The sequence below is a fragment of the Terrapene carolina genome, unplaced genomic scaffold (genome assembly GCF_002925995.2).
Source record: "Terrapene carolina triunguis isolate 2854851 unplaced genomic scaffold, T_m_triunguis-2.0 Scaffold68, whole genome shotgun sequence".
NCBI classification, from domain to species: Eukaryota; Metazoa; Chordata; order Testudines; family Emydidae; genus Terrapene; species Terrapene triunguis.
Window position 1 is genome coordinate 56,794,460 of NW_020664419.1, and position 16,622 is coordinate 56,811,081.

The 16,622-nt window shown below is 37.2% G+C and overlaps 1 protein-coding gene across 2 annotated transcripts in view; it reads left to right on the top strand.

The window, feature by feature from the left end:
* Positions 1-16,622, top strand: part of MSRB3 (methionine sulfoxide reductase B3) — a 103,494-nt gene that overhangs the window by 2,088 nt on the left and 84,784 nt on the right. The gene's annotated exons all lie outside the window — the stretch shown is intronic.

Here is a 16,622-nt window from a genome sequence, read left to right on the forward strand (position 1 = left end):
GTTCATGCAGGAAGTGATGTGAGCTGTAATGTAATTTTCTTCCCCTCACAATGTGTACTTTATTTATGTGATACTATAGTTCAATCAAACAAAAATGCTCCATCACAGCTGCTCTTTTTTAGAAAAAACATACACCTTTAAAAAAATGCAGAGAGGAATAACCACACTTCATGTGTAATGCCCCACTCCTGAATTTGGATTTGCAAAGGCGGCCGTTGGGGCATAAGGGCCCATCCATGTGAATCTGACTGCAGGACCTTAGTCTAAATGTTTAATATCGGCATTTAAACAGTAACATATGTAATATCTTTATAAGATACCAGATCTGACTATTTGACAGGAAATGACAACTTTAGTGGATTAATTTTTAGAATTCAAAGGCTATCCGGAATTATTTTTTTAAGAAGTCAAAATAAAAACTAAGATGCAGCTGTAAATAATCACTGATTGAAACCCCAAGTAACGTTCCAATTTGGGCATTTGTTATGCACCCATCGCCACTGGATATAGGCACAAAATGCAACAATTAAAGCATCATTGCGGTTTGCTAATATCATTTCAGATCAGCATATAGTATATGGAAGGAGCAACAAAGAGTCCTGTGTCACCTTATAGACTAACTGGCATGACATGATGTGCCTGACGAAGTGGGCATTCACCCACGAAAGCTTATGCTCCAATACATCGGTTAGTCTATAAGGTGCCACAGGACTCTTTGTTGCTTTTTACAGATCCAGACTAACACGGCTACCCCTCTGATATATGGAAGGAGTGTCATAAACGCTTTCGTGATAGGACACAACATTTAAATTTAATTGATTTTTCTAGAGCTGATTATAATTTTATTTGAACTATCAAAACTGAGCCCCAGTTTTGTGGCATAGGGGTCTATTTTCCTTTCCATAACTCCTATTAACTTAAACAGGAGTTACAAGTGAACCCTGATAAGGAGACAATAAACCCCATTGTGTCAGCCCGATCTTTGCTTCCAATTATATGTGCTGCTGACCCAGGCTTCAAATAATAAAATCAGAGGACAAGCAAATTTCCTAACTTATTATGCACCTTTGATGTGAGCTCACACTGGTGAGACCTGCCTTAAAATGAGGCATTTACAGCTTTCCTGTTCATTTTGTGCCTATTCTAACAAGCAGATCCCAAGCAGATCTCAAAGCTGGTCTGTTAGGAACAGAATCTGACAGAAGTATTTCTAGTGCATACCTGCTCATGAAGCACCGCATTAACCATTTTGTCACCTGTGTCACTGACATAATCAATATTCACGTGTTTTATTATAACTTTTATAGCTCTGCAATTTATTTCTGTTTGTATTATCAGAACTACAAACTTTAACAGATCAGTTACACTGACTACTTTATAGATGTATATTATAAAACAAAATTCATCCACTGATAGCAGAATAATGTATAACTGCATATTTCATGTGTTCTAAGAGGAAACTAAATTTCCTAGACACTTATAAATTAATGTTGGCTAATTTTGTATTCAATTTGTTTATGTGTAGTAGAGGTGGGGAACAGAACTAAATGGTGAAGGATGCATCATGTAAATGCAAGAATAAGTCCTAGAAGCAACATTTGCATAAATGCCACAGTCCAACTGGATCTTGAGTTTACCTTCAGAGACAGAGAAGTGCCCTGTTTTCTTTGGAAGTACAAGCATTTTATGAAAATTATTTTTTTGCCCTCCCCCCATCATATTCTGCACAAAATGTATAATGTACTACTGTATCCCTTTGTGCTGTGAGCACATCAGGTCTCAAGATAAGCAGGATTAGGTCTACTTTTAGTTGGATAGAAACTTTCAAAGAAAATCCAGGTGGTACAAGATGTGGTTTAGGAGGTATAATTTCACGTGAGTCACTTAATGAACCAATGCCACCAAATGATTTTAGGGAGCAGTGTGCTGACAGAGGTTCCATCTTTCAAATGAGGCATAAAACCAAGGCTTTAGTCAGTTGTGGTGGTTAAACTATCTTGTAATTGGTAAACTGGGATTACTCACATCAGTAAAGTACCACACTTATAATATTTGCTGGATTGGGCACAATAATATAATTTTTATACCCATTTTAATTTTCTGGATGATACCCAGAATCAGCTGTTGCCTTTTATGAATAAGTGCTTCAGTCCAAATATGTCATCTATATACTGCCCCTAAGCTTTGCTTGTGCTATAAAATGGAGTGCATATATACTGTCATTTATAGATTAGGACCAAATGAAAGCTTTTTTGCTTTTCAAAACAAATACATTCAATTTCATTTCAGAATAGTACATGCATTAATTTTCAGAACTATCTGCTTTTTATTTCGAGTAATTCTTCCCAATCCAAAAATCTTCAGTATATTGTAGCTCTTGTCTTATGGATACACACTGTGTTATGTTATAAACTCTATACCTTTCATATGATTATTATTCTTAATTTGATGGAAGGTTTGTTTGCATTTTTAAAATCCACAGATTAATGCCTGAGGTATAAATGCATCCTTCTAACTATACAAAATAATAGGATTAAACATTTCAATGTATTTTTTTAATCTAACATATAGTGGTGAGCAGGGAAGAATTTGCTACAATGTACCCCAGTACTCCAGATTTCCATTAGATGGCACTAATCATATATTCTTTTGCCTAAATAGAGCAGAATGAAAAGCTTCCACTTTAGAAATCATTCATACATAGTACATTCTGAGAATTTAGTTTAAAGTGTGTATAAACTATCATAAGAAAAGCATGAGCATTTTGAAAAATCACACAAGTTTGGGCTTATACACAAACTTTATTTATATAATGTTAGAGGTTTCCTCATTTCCAGTAACAATTGCAACTCCATTATACTTTCACATGATTTAGAATAAACTGACCCTGTTTGGCCCTGATCTGGTGCACTCCACGTCCACTGAAATGTAGGAGGTAGTCAGCATCTCTCAGGATTGGGTTCATAATGAAATAGATCTGTTTTGAAATCTTTTAAGATAAGAATAAATTTTCCTTTGGCTACTTTAATGCATACCAGCAAGTAATGGATACAAACAGTAATTATGCATATTCCATATACATATGTTTTCTGTAGCAGACCACCAAGTTATAAAGAAAAACCTTACTTTGCTTTGCTGTGTCTTTGAATTATTATGGGCTCTCATTCCTTTTAAAAAGTGTCCTTTCTTTTTTTAACACTTTGAATGTTGTGCTGCTTGCATCACATTTTTTTGCATGAGATAGAAATCTGTTTTTCTGCTATTGTAGATCAAGAAAGATTACAGTATTTGTAAAAATTAAGTAAAACTAATGATACAAAAGTCTAGAGAGTTTGGGTATGCTTACGTGCACATTTTCTAATAGGTATATGAAATAATAAAGACTTAAATGATGATTAAATTGTTGTGCAGTGTTTAATTACTAGAATGATTGAGTACTGGCAAACCACATTTTTCTAGGATATGGTTGTTGTATTACAATACATCTGTATGAAAGGGTGCTGGGCATATGGTGTAAGTCTCTTTTATTAAACAAATATATGTAGTATGTTTTTTCATAACACCTTTTATTAAATCTCAATTAATTTTAAATTGGAAATATAAGTAAAATATACTGAATATATAATGAATAGTTACAATATCAAAATTCAAAATTGGACTGTTTGCAGTAATCAATTAACATAAAGGATTACATGTAGGGGCAGCTCTTGCAAACATGAGTAATTCACGTGTATAAACCACGTGAACTCTGCGACTACTCATGTCAGTTAAATTAACTCTCACACATAGTTTTTGCAAAATCTGGCTTTTACAACGGAAGTTCTGAAAACTTGAGTCAACCATGTCCCCCCCTCTCCCGCCTACGCATCCACCAAAATTGTAATCACAATTAGATTTTATACAGATTGTGTATAGTGTAACTTAAATATTTCTAAATGTATTTATGTTGTGTGTGTATATGTGTACATATTATTTTCATATATGCTGTAACTTTTCCATAGTTTCTCTTAGTGTGTTACCAAGGATGTAATATAGCAGATGTCTCTTCATGTGGTTTGAAAAAAAAAATATTGATGAGAAAGATAATATATACTAATTCTAGCAACACCCACTAATACTCCTATGGTTAAGTGCCTGTCAGTGTTTTCATTATAAATCCCTGTTTTGTGGGATTTATAACGTACTTACTCTGAGCTTAAATTTGTCATACAAGGTCTCAGATACATGCACTTTTGTCCCCTCTCCAGATAGTATTTTAAAAAAGAGAGAGAGAGAAAAGCAAATTCACTGTTTTTTGAAGATTTAAAGAAATGAAATTTTATGCTTCTATAATCAGAATACTGTTTTTATCCGAAATACAATTTTTCATGTTGCTAGTTCATTAGTTTGCCAGGATGTAGAGAATTACTCAGCTAATGCTTGTATAGAGTGTTGAAGATGAAAAGTACTATGTAAGTGCCATAGTAAATAGTATGTTAATGTATTTATATATACTTAACATGAAAATGGTGCTTACAGTTGTCGCTTATAGAGACTCAGTACCTTTCTTCAAGATGTTTATTGTGTATATCCTAGCGACTTCATAATAGCACCCTGTTGTAACCTGACATGGTATGTTGTTGTCATATCTATGTGATGGCTCTAAAGGAGGAAGGCACACTATTTGAGGTAAAAAATCACCTTTGTAAAGATGCCTGAATGGAAATTTACTCAGATATTTTGGTCACTTAGGAAAATAATGTATTTAAATCCATAATTGTTTAAATATTGTACATTTGTATATGTGCAATGTAAAAGGTTTTGTTCAATATTGTTTGTTCATTCTTTAGTATCAAAGAGGGAATGAAATGTATTCATAAAATTGGTTGGTTTGAGTAACATTCATATTATGCCTTATACTTGCAAAAATCAGGAATGTGTATAAAAGGCTGAAATTCCTTCCTTAGCATCCTCTTCTCTGCCCCATATTAGAGCAGTAACCAACAGGGAATGCTTTCCACATGAGCTACACAATATAGGCATATCATGTTAAATCACTGGTGTCCACCCCTCTTTTTTTCAGTTGGACCCCTGCAAGAAATTGGTGGACAGGCAGTCTTGATTCCTCCAATGCTATGTCCAGGCATTGCTGCCAGGGCCTCTCATTTTCTGTGTATTCATCTCTTATATCTCTTTGTCTCTGTTCCTTTTCCTTTGCATTCTTTTTCTGCATTTGTTTTCTTGGGTTTTTGTCCTCTCCTCATTCTCTGACTGACTAGAAGGCTCTGTTACATGCTTCATCTGGTGGGAAGTCCCTTGGTGGTACTGAGTGGCCCGTGTTTAGTGGCTGAGCACTGTGCTGTGAGAGAAGAGAAGCTGCTTGGGATGATGGGCAGGGACCTGTGCTCCCATCCTTGCAAACAAAGAGCCACTTCCACAGTCTGTTGCATTAGAGATCCCAGTGGGAGCAGAGTGGCAATGCAATGATGACTTTTAAGAACCCACCCAATCACATGGGGTTCCCAAACTTTTTATTGGCGCAATCCCATTTTAATGAAGTATTTTCTGCTGGGACTCCAGAAGAGCAAAATGACGTCCTCTGCACAACGTGACCTTGCACGCACCGTACGTGTGAGACCATGCTGCATGGAGGATGCCATTTTGCTCTTTAAAATGGTGTTCTCCACACAATGTGACCTCATACATATGGTGTGTATAAGGTCACTCTGCAGAGGATGCCATTTTGCTCTACAAAATGGCATCCTGCGTGCAAGGACACGGTGCATGATCACCATACATGCTAGATTACACTGTGCGGAGCAAAATGACATCCTCTGCACATTAGGGATTGCTGCAACCCCATAGTTTGGGAACTGCTGCAGTAGCATGTTTGCAGGGCAAGCATGGGGTAGTTTTGGGCTCTCAGAACTTTCTTAGCCCACATTGTTCCACTTCCATGCTCCACACCACCCTGACTGAGGTAGCTTGCCCTTTCCTCTGAGCTTGGGAAACGCTAGGATAATTTAAAGATGGATTTTCAGCTTTAACTCTGGGTTTCATTGTTTTAGAGACTATACAGTTGTGGCCAGGAAAAATGAATATTTTGCCAGCAATTATCATGTTCTTGTTTAACTTTTGTATATAAATAGCCCCATAGGCCTGAGAATTCCTCAAGAGCAACAAAGAAACTCTCCCAGGTCTAAAGAGTTTGTAATCCAGGTTAGAGAGGATATGATGCAGAGGGAGATGACATTGGGTAAGAAGAAGGGAGGCTTACACAAAATAAGGTTTCTTGTTCCTTCAAATTTCCCCCTTTTAAAAAAAAAAATCTAGATATTATTAGGTTGACCAGGGGAAACAGGAAACTGTTGGAGAGGGTGTGGTGAGCAGTAGGTTTCGAGGAGACAGAGGTTGCATTACATACAGAATCACTGTAGTGAGCAGCATGGGATAACACCCAGATGTGTTGTGGGGGAAGGATATACAGAATTAGCAGAGTGGGAGAGAAGAGAGGAGATGCTAGCTGGGCAAGAGTTGCATAGACACTTGAAGGTGGTGGTAATGCATTTGGAGTTGATGTAGGAGGTGTTCTGGATACACTGAAGGGACTTCCAAAGGGGAAGGGTGTCTGCCATGAGTTTGATGGCAGCCTTTTGAATAGACCTGCAGTGGTACAAAGTGCGAGTCAGATAAGCAAGGAAGGGGAATGTTGCCATAGCATAAATGCGGCATTACCAAGGCATGGATGGAGATTTTGGCACTAAGAACGGAGAGGAAGAGATATTTGGTAGAGAAGTGTTGTCTAACTTGCGGCCCTCTAGGGAGACTGTTAAAGCACCTTAAACAAAAAATTTGCTTTTGATTACAAATTGAAAATGTGCTCTGTCTGCCATGCCTTGGGATGTAAAAAAGGAAGTGTTAGAATTGAGTCCATCATTACGGGAAGGAAGTATCTGGGCATCGCCTCTCCTGCAGCCTCAGGAGCAGCTCTGATTTGACCAAGGTGTGCTCTGAGCAGCTATTGTTCTTTTCCTGCTGCATTTACTCAATAGCTCCCCTCTGGCTACCTGCTGTGTTACAGGCAAGAAAGACCGAGTAGCTCTGGCTACTCGATTGCCAAGTATCCTGCTGAGCTGTGGGAGCACCAAGGAGAGCACAGCAGGATAGGAGCTCAGCTGGGTCTTCCTGAGCCTGTGGGAATAGCTAGCGAAGGATGGGCTCCCTCCTCCACATAGCTGTGTAGGGGAGAGGGAAAAGAGAAGCTGAGAACCAACAACCACTTATGGATCCTTGTTTTTCTGCCTTAGCCCTGGTGCAGGTTAGAGCATTTTGGGGGCTAACTCCTGCCAGCTGGCAATAGTCCCCTAGGCACCAAATCTATGCTGGGGATAGCTGGAGCACAGTATGCTCCAGCCATGTCCTCTTGTCCTCAATACATCTCTCTGTGCCGATGGTCGTAGGCGTAGGAGCCAGCTGTGCCTGCTAGGAACTCTTAAACACTAGGGGACTTGCAGGTAGTTTCAGCTCTAAGCAGCGCAGAAGGACACAAACAGGGCAGAGATTGTGCCCCAAAATATCGATTGTGGCATCTTGGCCTTTTGAAATACTGTGTTCTGTCCGCAGGCTGAAAAGGTGGCACATCGCTATTGCCAAGGAAGTTACCAGGAGGATTTAGCAACAGCCTGAATAACTATAGGTTGCACATCACTGTGGTAACTGCTGGCAAATGCTGACTTTTTAATTGTTTCTACTGCAGGTTAGACCTTTATTAAAGTTGTGGGAATATACATATTTTGATGGCTTACTGAAATATTTTTAAACGCACAAGATAGCTGAAAAGACAGCGCAATTTGCTATTTTTAAATTTAGCTTAATTCTTATGTTAATAAAATATTTCCATATGTTATGTCTTCATTTTTATGTAGTGTCTGGTGAAAGGTGTCAAAATGACAGCATTGGAATCAGAAGTCTCCTTTCTGGGGAGAAAAAAGATAGCGTAGTATGAGTTTCTCCCGCTCTGCCAACCTGTCTCAATCTTGGCTTGTGTGGTTCACTTGTAAGGATGAATAGAATAGGTCAGTCTCCATGCTTACTCAGTTCATAGCCTTTCTGATGAGACTGCCAGCGGAGGTGCCAGTTACGACGGTGAGGATGGTTTCTTTTACATGGATGTTACTGTTGGGAGCTATGCTGAGAGTATCAATTCATATCACATAGGCCACTGAACAATTATAACCCAATTCAGACTCCGAACTTAAAGGTAAAAAACGTCATGTCCTATTACCAACCCCCCATAGCTACCCTGTTCCCAGTTTGTCATTAATTTAGAGGTTTAGTGTCATATTGGCTTTTTTTCCTTCATGAAGGTATATAATTAGGGCTGTTGATTAATCGCAGCTAGCTTACGCGATTAAACTAAAACAAATTGTGATTAATCACAGTTTTAATTGCACTGTTAAACAATGGAATATCAATTGAAATTTATTAAATATTTTTGAATGTTTTTCTACATTTTCACATATATTGATTTCAGTTACAACACAGAATACAAAGTGTACAGTGCTCACTTTATATTATTATTACAAATATTTGCACTGTAAAAATGATAAACAAAAGAAATAGTATTTTTCAATTCACCTCATACAATACCATAATGTAATCTCTTTATTATGAAAGAGCAATTTACAAATGTAGATTTTTTTTTGTTACATAACTGCACTCAAACGCAAAACAATGTAAAACTTTAGAGCCTACAAGTCCACTCAGTACTACTTCTTATTCAGCCAATCTCTAAGATGCAAGTTTGTTTACATTTGCGGGAGATAATGCTTCCGGCTTCTTATTTACAATGTCACCTGAAAGTGAGAGCAGGTGTTCACATTGCACTTTTCTGGCTGGCATTGCAAGGCATTTATGTGCCAGATATGGTAAATATTCGTATGCCCCTTCATGCTTCGGCCACCATTCCAGAGGCCGTGCTTCCATGCTGACGGTGCTCATTAAGAAAAGAATGCATTAATTAAATTTGTGACTGAACTCCTTGGGTTTTACCCACATTCTGCCATATATTTCACGTTATAGCAGTCTCGGATGATAACCCAGCACATGTTGTTCATTTTAAGAACACTTTCACTGCAGATTTGACAAAACGCAAAGAAGGTACCAATGTGAGATTTCTAAAGATAGCTACAGCACTGGAACCAAGGTTTAAGAATCTGAAGTGCCTTCCATAATCTGAGAGGGACGAGGTGTGGAGCAAGCTTTCAGAAGTCTTAAAAGAGCAGCATTCCAATGCAGAAACTACAGAACCTGAACCACCAAAAAAGAAAATCAACCTGCTGGTGGCATTTAACTCTGATGATGAAAGTGAACGTGCATCAGTCTGAACTGCTTTGGATCTTTATTGAGCAGAACCCCTCATTAGCCTGGACGCATGTCCTCTAGAATGGTGGTTGAAGAATGATGGGACATATGAATCTTTAATGCATCTGGTACGTAAATAGCTTGCGACGCCGGCTACAATAGTGCCATGAGAACACCTGTTCTCACTTTCAGGTGACATTGTAAACAAGAAGCGTGCAGCATTATCTTCTGCAAATGTACACAAACTTGTTTGTCCGAGTGAGTGACTAAACAAGAAGACTGAATGGACTTGCCGGCTCCAAAGTTTTAAATTGTTTTATTTTTGAATGCAGTTATTTTTTTGTACATAATTCTACATTTGTAAGTTCAACTTTCATGATAGAGATTGTATTACAGTACTTGTATGAGGTGAATTGAAAATACTATTTCTTTTTTTTATAGCACAGATATTTGTAATAAAAATAAATATAAAGTGAGCACTGTACACTTTGTTCTGTTGTAATTCAAATCAATATAATTGAAAATGTAGAAAACTTCCAAAATATTTATATAAATGGTATTCTATTATTAACAGTGTGATTAATCATGCGATTAATCGCGATTAATTTTTTAATCATTTGACAGCATTATATATAATATGGCAACATTTTTTTCTAGGACCTTTTGGAGTTTATCTGTAATGCAAGGACAGTGACCTCATATACATATATCCTTGAAAGAGGCTGATCTATAATATCTCCAGATTTTCTAAGTACCAGGATTGCTCAGTTTTACTGAAGGTGCTTCCATTTACAAAGCACTACACCACCTTAATCATAGTAATCCTAAAAAGAATAGATGGAGAAGCCCTATAAGATAGTTATAGTCACCTGCCAGCCTGTGCAAGATAGTTGCTTGAGTGCTTTGCCCAGTCTATGTATAAATCTGTGATCATGATTTTGAAAGGATGTAAAACCAAGCTTAAGTGACTAGTGGTGATATTTCAGCAGTGCACAGGACACAGTTGCCTCCAATAAGGAAGTAAAGGGGCATCCCCTGGAGATGATATACAGAGCTATTTTTCCCATATGAACAACACTTTTTTTTTTTTTAATCGTTTTTTACATTTCAAAAACAGCTCTGTATTTCTTCTCCATGGGATGAGTCGTTTCTCACAGGCTCTGTCTCAGCAACATAGCCACCATTGTTCCACTGGCAGCTTTATGGAACTAAAGGGGAAAATGCTAGACATGAGATGAACCAGGCACCCACATCTCCCAGTGACTCTAGCACTAAAGGGTGAGATGATAAAAAGAAAACAATTGATTCCAATACCAATGTCTAGCTTAAAAGGAGAGTGTATAAAAAAGGGATTTTTGTTCTGTTTTTTTTGTTTACACTGCTATCAGTCATTGAAATCTTTGGAAGTTTGATTTTTGCACGAGAAACTTATGATAGAGCTGAAAATATCTGGAGAGAGAGATGGCCTATATATGTGGATCATCAACAAAACATCATGGCCTTGGTTTGTTGATGATCCATTCAGATTAAAAACAAATTAGACAACTCCAGAAGTACAACTCCCATTGTAAGTTTCCCATGCAATAAAATACACTTTAAAAGAACCAGCTTTCCCCTTCACTGTGTCAACTCTTCCTTCTGTCCCTCCTGAGTGTTAAAATAAAAGAGCGGGGTTATATTTATTTAATTGGCACCTGACCCAAAATATCCTCTCCAGCACTCAGATTTTCAACACACAGTGCTGCGAAAATGGTCTCTTTCTCCATTGCTACTGCTTGTTTGAAACTGCAAATGGTATGGGATGTAGGTGGGATATGGTCACCTGAAGCAAGGAAACGAAGGAGCCATTCCGCAAAGAAATACAGAGCTATTTCCCCCTCCCCCCAATATAGGAAACAGTAATTTTAAGACCGAGATTTGTATTTTATTTAAAGTTGGCTTTGCAGATATTCAAAATAATAAGTCTTTGTCTTGCTAGTTGAAGAGAATCTTCTGAACAACACTTTAAATAACTCAAAGATGGTCTTTGATTGAATTCAGCTATGAGGAAACTTAGAACAGAAACAATGAACCAAAAGATGGAGTTAGACAAAAGTTGTGGATTAAAGGGGGAAAATCTAGAAAGTTAAATTAGAATTTAACATAAGACTTCTAATATGTAATTTTAGTAGGGCTGGCAAGAGATTAAAAAAATTAATTGCGCGATTAATCGTGCTGTTAATAGAATATCTTTATTTAAATATTTTGGACTGTTTTCTACATTTTCAAATATATTGATTTCAATTACAGCACACAGTACAAAGTGTAAGTGCTCACTGTATATTTTTATTACAAATATTTGCACTGTAAAAACAAAAGAAATCATATTTTTCAATTCTCCTAATACAAGTACTGTAGAGCAATCTCTTTATCATGAAAGTTGAACTTACAAATGTAGAATTATGTGCAAAAAAAATAGGAGATAATGTTGCCCACTTCTTGTTTACAATGAAAGTGACAGCAGGCATTCACATGGCACTGTTGTTTCTGGTATCGCAAGATATTAATGTGCCAGATGCGCTAAAGATTCATATGTCCCTTCATGCTTTGACCACCATTCCAGAAGACCTGCGTCCATGCTAATGATGGGTTCTGCTCGATAATGATCCAAAGAAGTGCAGACCGAGGCATGTTCATTTTCATCATCTGAGTCGGATGCCACCAGCAGAAGGTTGATTTCCTTTTTTGGTGGTTTGGGTTCTGTAGTTTCTGCATTGGGGAGTGTTGCTCTTTCAAGACTTCTGAAAGCATGCACCACACCTCGTGCTTCTCAGATTTTGGAAGGCACTTAAGATTCTTAAATTTTGGTTCGAGTGCTGTAGCTATCTTTAGAAATCTCACATTGGTACCTTCTTTGCGTTTTGTCAAATCTGCAGTGAAAGTGTTCTTAAAATGAACAACATGTGCTGGGTCATCATCCAAGACTGCTGTAACGTGAAATATATGGCAGAATGCAGGTAAAACCAAACAGGAGACATACAATTCTCCCCCAAAGAGTTCAGTCACAAATTTAATTAATGCATTATTTTCTTAATGAGCATCGTCAGCATGGAAGCACATCCTCTGGAATGGTGGCTGAAGCATGAAGGGGCATACGAATATTTACCATATCTGGCACATAAATGCCTTGCAATGCCAGCCAGAAAAGTGCCATGCGAATGTCTGTTCTCACTTTCAGGTGACATTGTAAATAAGAAGCTGGCAGCATTATCTCCTATAAATGTAAACAAACTTGTTTGTCTTAGCTGAACAAGAAGTAGGACTGAGTGGAATTGTAGGCTATAAAGTTTAATATTGTTTTGTTTTTGAGTGCAGTTATGTAACAAAAAAAAATCTACATTTGTAAGTTGCACTTTCATGATAGAGATTGCACTATAGCACTTATATGAGGTGAATTGAAAAATACTATTTCTTTTGTTGATCATTTTTACAGTACAAATATTTGTAATAAAAATATAAAGTGAGCACTGTACACTGTTTTGTGTGTTTTAATTGAAATCAATATGTCTGAAAATGTAGAAAAGCATCCAAAAATTTAATAATAAATTTCAATTGGTATTCTGTTGTTTAGCAGTGCGATTAAAACAGCGATTAATCATGATTAATTTTTTTGAGTTAATCGCATGACTTAACTGCGATTGATCAACAGCCCTACATTTTAGTGATGGTTTGCCTGGAGAACGGGAGAACAGGTTTACTGATAAATTAGTTTACATTGAGTAAGAATCTGATTTCATTTGTTTCCCATTGTTACTGTTCCTGACAGTGCATGTTTAGTTATCATCTTAAGAAAATGCTGGCAGGTCAAACTGGAACCAAAAGTTAGGTATTGTAAATGTTTTCAAACTCAACCAACATAAATGTTTCCATCAATTGTTTTGTAATTCCAATGAAAAGTTTCTTCTATAGTGTTTTTTTTAAAAACAAAAACAAACCAACATTCTCCTAGGCTGGAGCATTCTGCTAAGGCTAAATAAGCATAAAGGGAAACTGACTAAACAAAAATGAAAGTGACCTGCCTATTTTCATTCTTTCAAGATGAGGGAAATGCAAAGTGTCAACTAATAGCATAAATGGTGGAAACTAAATTAAGATATTTCAATTTTTAATGAAATAGAAAGTTTGGTCATATCAATCGGTAAGGATATTTGATTTTTTAAAAAACATATAACTCTTAGTCTGGCAGCATTCCTTTCACATCAGTTCCAGGTAACTCGCCATTAGGGAGGAAGGTACACCCCATAGATGGGGGCATGTGATTTGGAGAAGCAAGGAGATGTATGCTTAGACATAGATCTTGCAGTCTGATCCGCATGAGTAGACCCTTCTGTCCACACAGAATCCCTGTGAAATCAGTGGGGCTCTGTGTAGTCTCAGGGGGCTGTCTATACTGGTCAAATGGCAGAATTGAGACCTATGGTGCTGTATAAAAAATGTGATTAAACCCCCTGACACATGCGTGAAAAGTTTAATAATAGTATTGAAAACTGGAAGCCTGATTTATTATACAGTGATGCTGTGCTGGAACATTTGTCTCACTGTATTTAATTCAGGAAGTCTTAATAGTATGTACTCATTGCATGCCTATCGTGGCCATTAGTGCGAAAGGGACTTATGCACATGCACGAAGAGGAGAATATACACAGTGCTTTACATGAAATTTGAAATGTGAGTTATTTTCAATGCAGTAAGAGAAAGGAAGCAACAAAACAAAAGATACAATTGTAACAGTTCAAAAGAGTATTAAAGAAGGAAAGCTATGAGTAGTAGCTTTTGTCACTCTATCTGAAGAAACCTTACTGCTCTTTTGTATTACAGTATTATTATTATGTTATTGTTATTAATTAAATCAAAGGAAATTGTGTATATGTTGGTGTTTGTCTTCATTATGAATCCCAGATTTGGAAAGCTTCACAAAAATAGGAATTTAGAAACAAGGTGAGGTGCTCAGGTCAACACCAGAAAATGCTTGCAGCTCACTTCTGTTTTATAGTGCTGGGCTCCAAGTTGAGGGAACAAGCTGTAAAACAAGGGGAAGTGATGGTGAGGATGGTAATTATTTCCAATGTGCTTTGCATTTTTTCCCCTCAAAAAGGCCATTTTTGAGATGCAGAAATCAATAAAACATCCAAAAATGATATTTTATGCATATTTGTTAGCCCCAAAATAGACATTCCTGTTTTATTATTAGTTTCATCTGAAAAAGCCTCTACCTTGTTTTGAAGCCTCGAAAGCCACGTTTCACTTTGGTTAGCACTGCTGCCGTTTTTGGCAGCATAAAGGATCTTGAAGTACAGCTGTATGCAAAATGCCTTTATAATGAACAGTAATGAGAATGAAGAGGGAAGGATAAACAGTAAATATTCAACTGGGGCCCAGATCTCTCGGAGTTCCATGCAGGTAGCCCCTGCCACAGACTTCCCTGGAGCTCCATGTAAGGAGCTCACTGCAGAAGTAGGGGCAGGTATAACAAACCAAAACAGGATTTTCAGATGCACACTTACTATCTTGAAGATACGTTTAAAATTTCTCCTGTTTTTTACTTCAAGGAGGCAAAAATTGGAGTGAAAATTTAAGATTTCCGCCCTCCTCATGGTCCCATGAAATGACTGGTCCAAAGTGGATGCCATGCTAATTTTAAAACTGCAGATTATTTTTCTCTTTCACATTGACCTGCAAAGTTTATGAATAAGCAGCACACAAATTTAGATCTGATTTGCCAGGAAATTAAGAAGCCTTCTAAAGTTTTAGAGACTTTCATGGGAATCCTGTTTCAGGATTATTGACCCCTTGTTGAGAGAACTAACACAAGGAAGACAGGCATGGGCTGATGGACAGGTTCATTCTGTGTTCTTTATGAACAGTAAGGTGATTTGATTGGGCTCTTGCTCTGTACTGTTGATATTTTTTCATAATTGGTATGGATACCATATTGGTTGCATTATTAATTGCTATTTATTGCATAATCACCATAGAAGAAATGATCCAGCCATAATTGTTTTCCCATACTCCCTATTTTCATCTTGCATTTCCCACTGATTTCCCCCCTCCCCCCAAAAAGGTAATTTTTTTTTAAAGTGCACACAAACAATTGTCTTTAGAAACTATCATATAAGCTTTGCAGTGTGGAGTACAGGCATTATTTTAGTGCAAAGTGAGCGTTTTCCCCTCTCTAGTTTGCTGCCTCTTCCTCATCATATTTAAACCAATGTTGGTGATAGCATCGCTATAAACCACAAGATAAAGATGTTGCATCTGTGAATGTTTTGCATGGGGATGGCTAATCTGGCATGACATAGTATTACAAAATAAGGCTCCAATTCAGGAAAATACTTAAGCACATGCTTAAAGTTATGCATATGTTTTAAGTGCTCCCTTGTATAGGAATGCTATTCTGAACTGGAGCCTAAGTAAAGAACTTAAAACACTAGAACCTTACTAATTCACCCTAACAGGGAGACCCACTGCAAACTAGCAAGTGGTGGGGGTAGCCAGTAGATATACAGCATATTACCCCTTGTCTCTGACATTCAAGAGCAACGTGGAACAGGCTTGGTTAATTTACTGGTCTATCAGTTTGCCATGAACATTTAAACCATAAGTGTCAAAGCTCTGTTTAAGGATGTTCCTGAGATCTGAGAGTTGGGCCACACGATGACACGAGGTTCATCCAAGTGGGATGCAGCACAGCATTAGAATTTTGCTGGCCAGTGCTCTGCAAACCTTGAAAATCCCTTTCCAGTGTAGGTTTGCAGTGTACACCAGTGCAGAGTAACAAGATTTCACTGTACACGTAAATACTTGTCTGTCTTGTAAAAGATTCAGGTAACTATAAAAACAATAGGTAAAAATCTCTTATAACATGCTTCCTACTTCTGATTGCAAGGTCATGGATTAAATGATATACAGTGAAATGGAAATTTCCTTCTGTGTAGTAGTGACTATACCCAGTAAAGAATGCTATGATTCTAAAACGATAAAATCAGGGTACCCACTTAAGGAATTATTGTAAGAGTTTAAAATGAGATTTTCTTTTAAAACACTCAACTTTTCCATGATTTTTCAAAGTTGAGATATGCTTAGTTATTTTTTTTAATGTTAAGGAATGAGATGAAGTTTTGGAAGCAGAAATAATTTTGAGCGAGTTTAAAAAAAATAAAATAAAGGGGTGTTTGTCTATAAAACTCATCGGACCAATTTGGCCTGCTTTTTAATATTAAAATATAAGATTTGGGATTAAT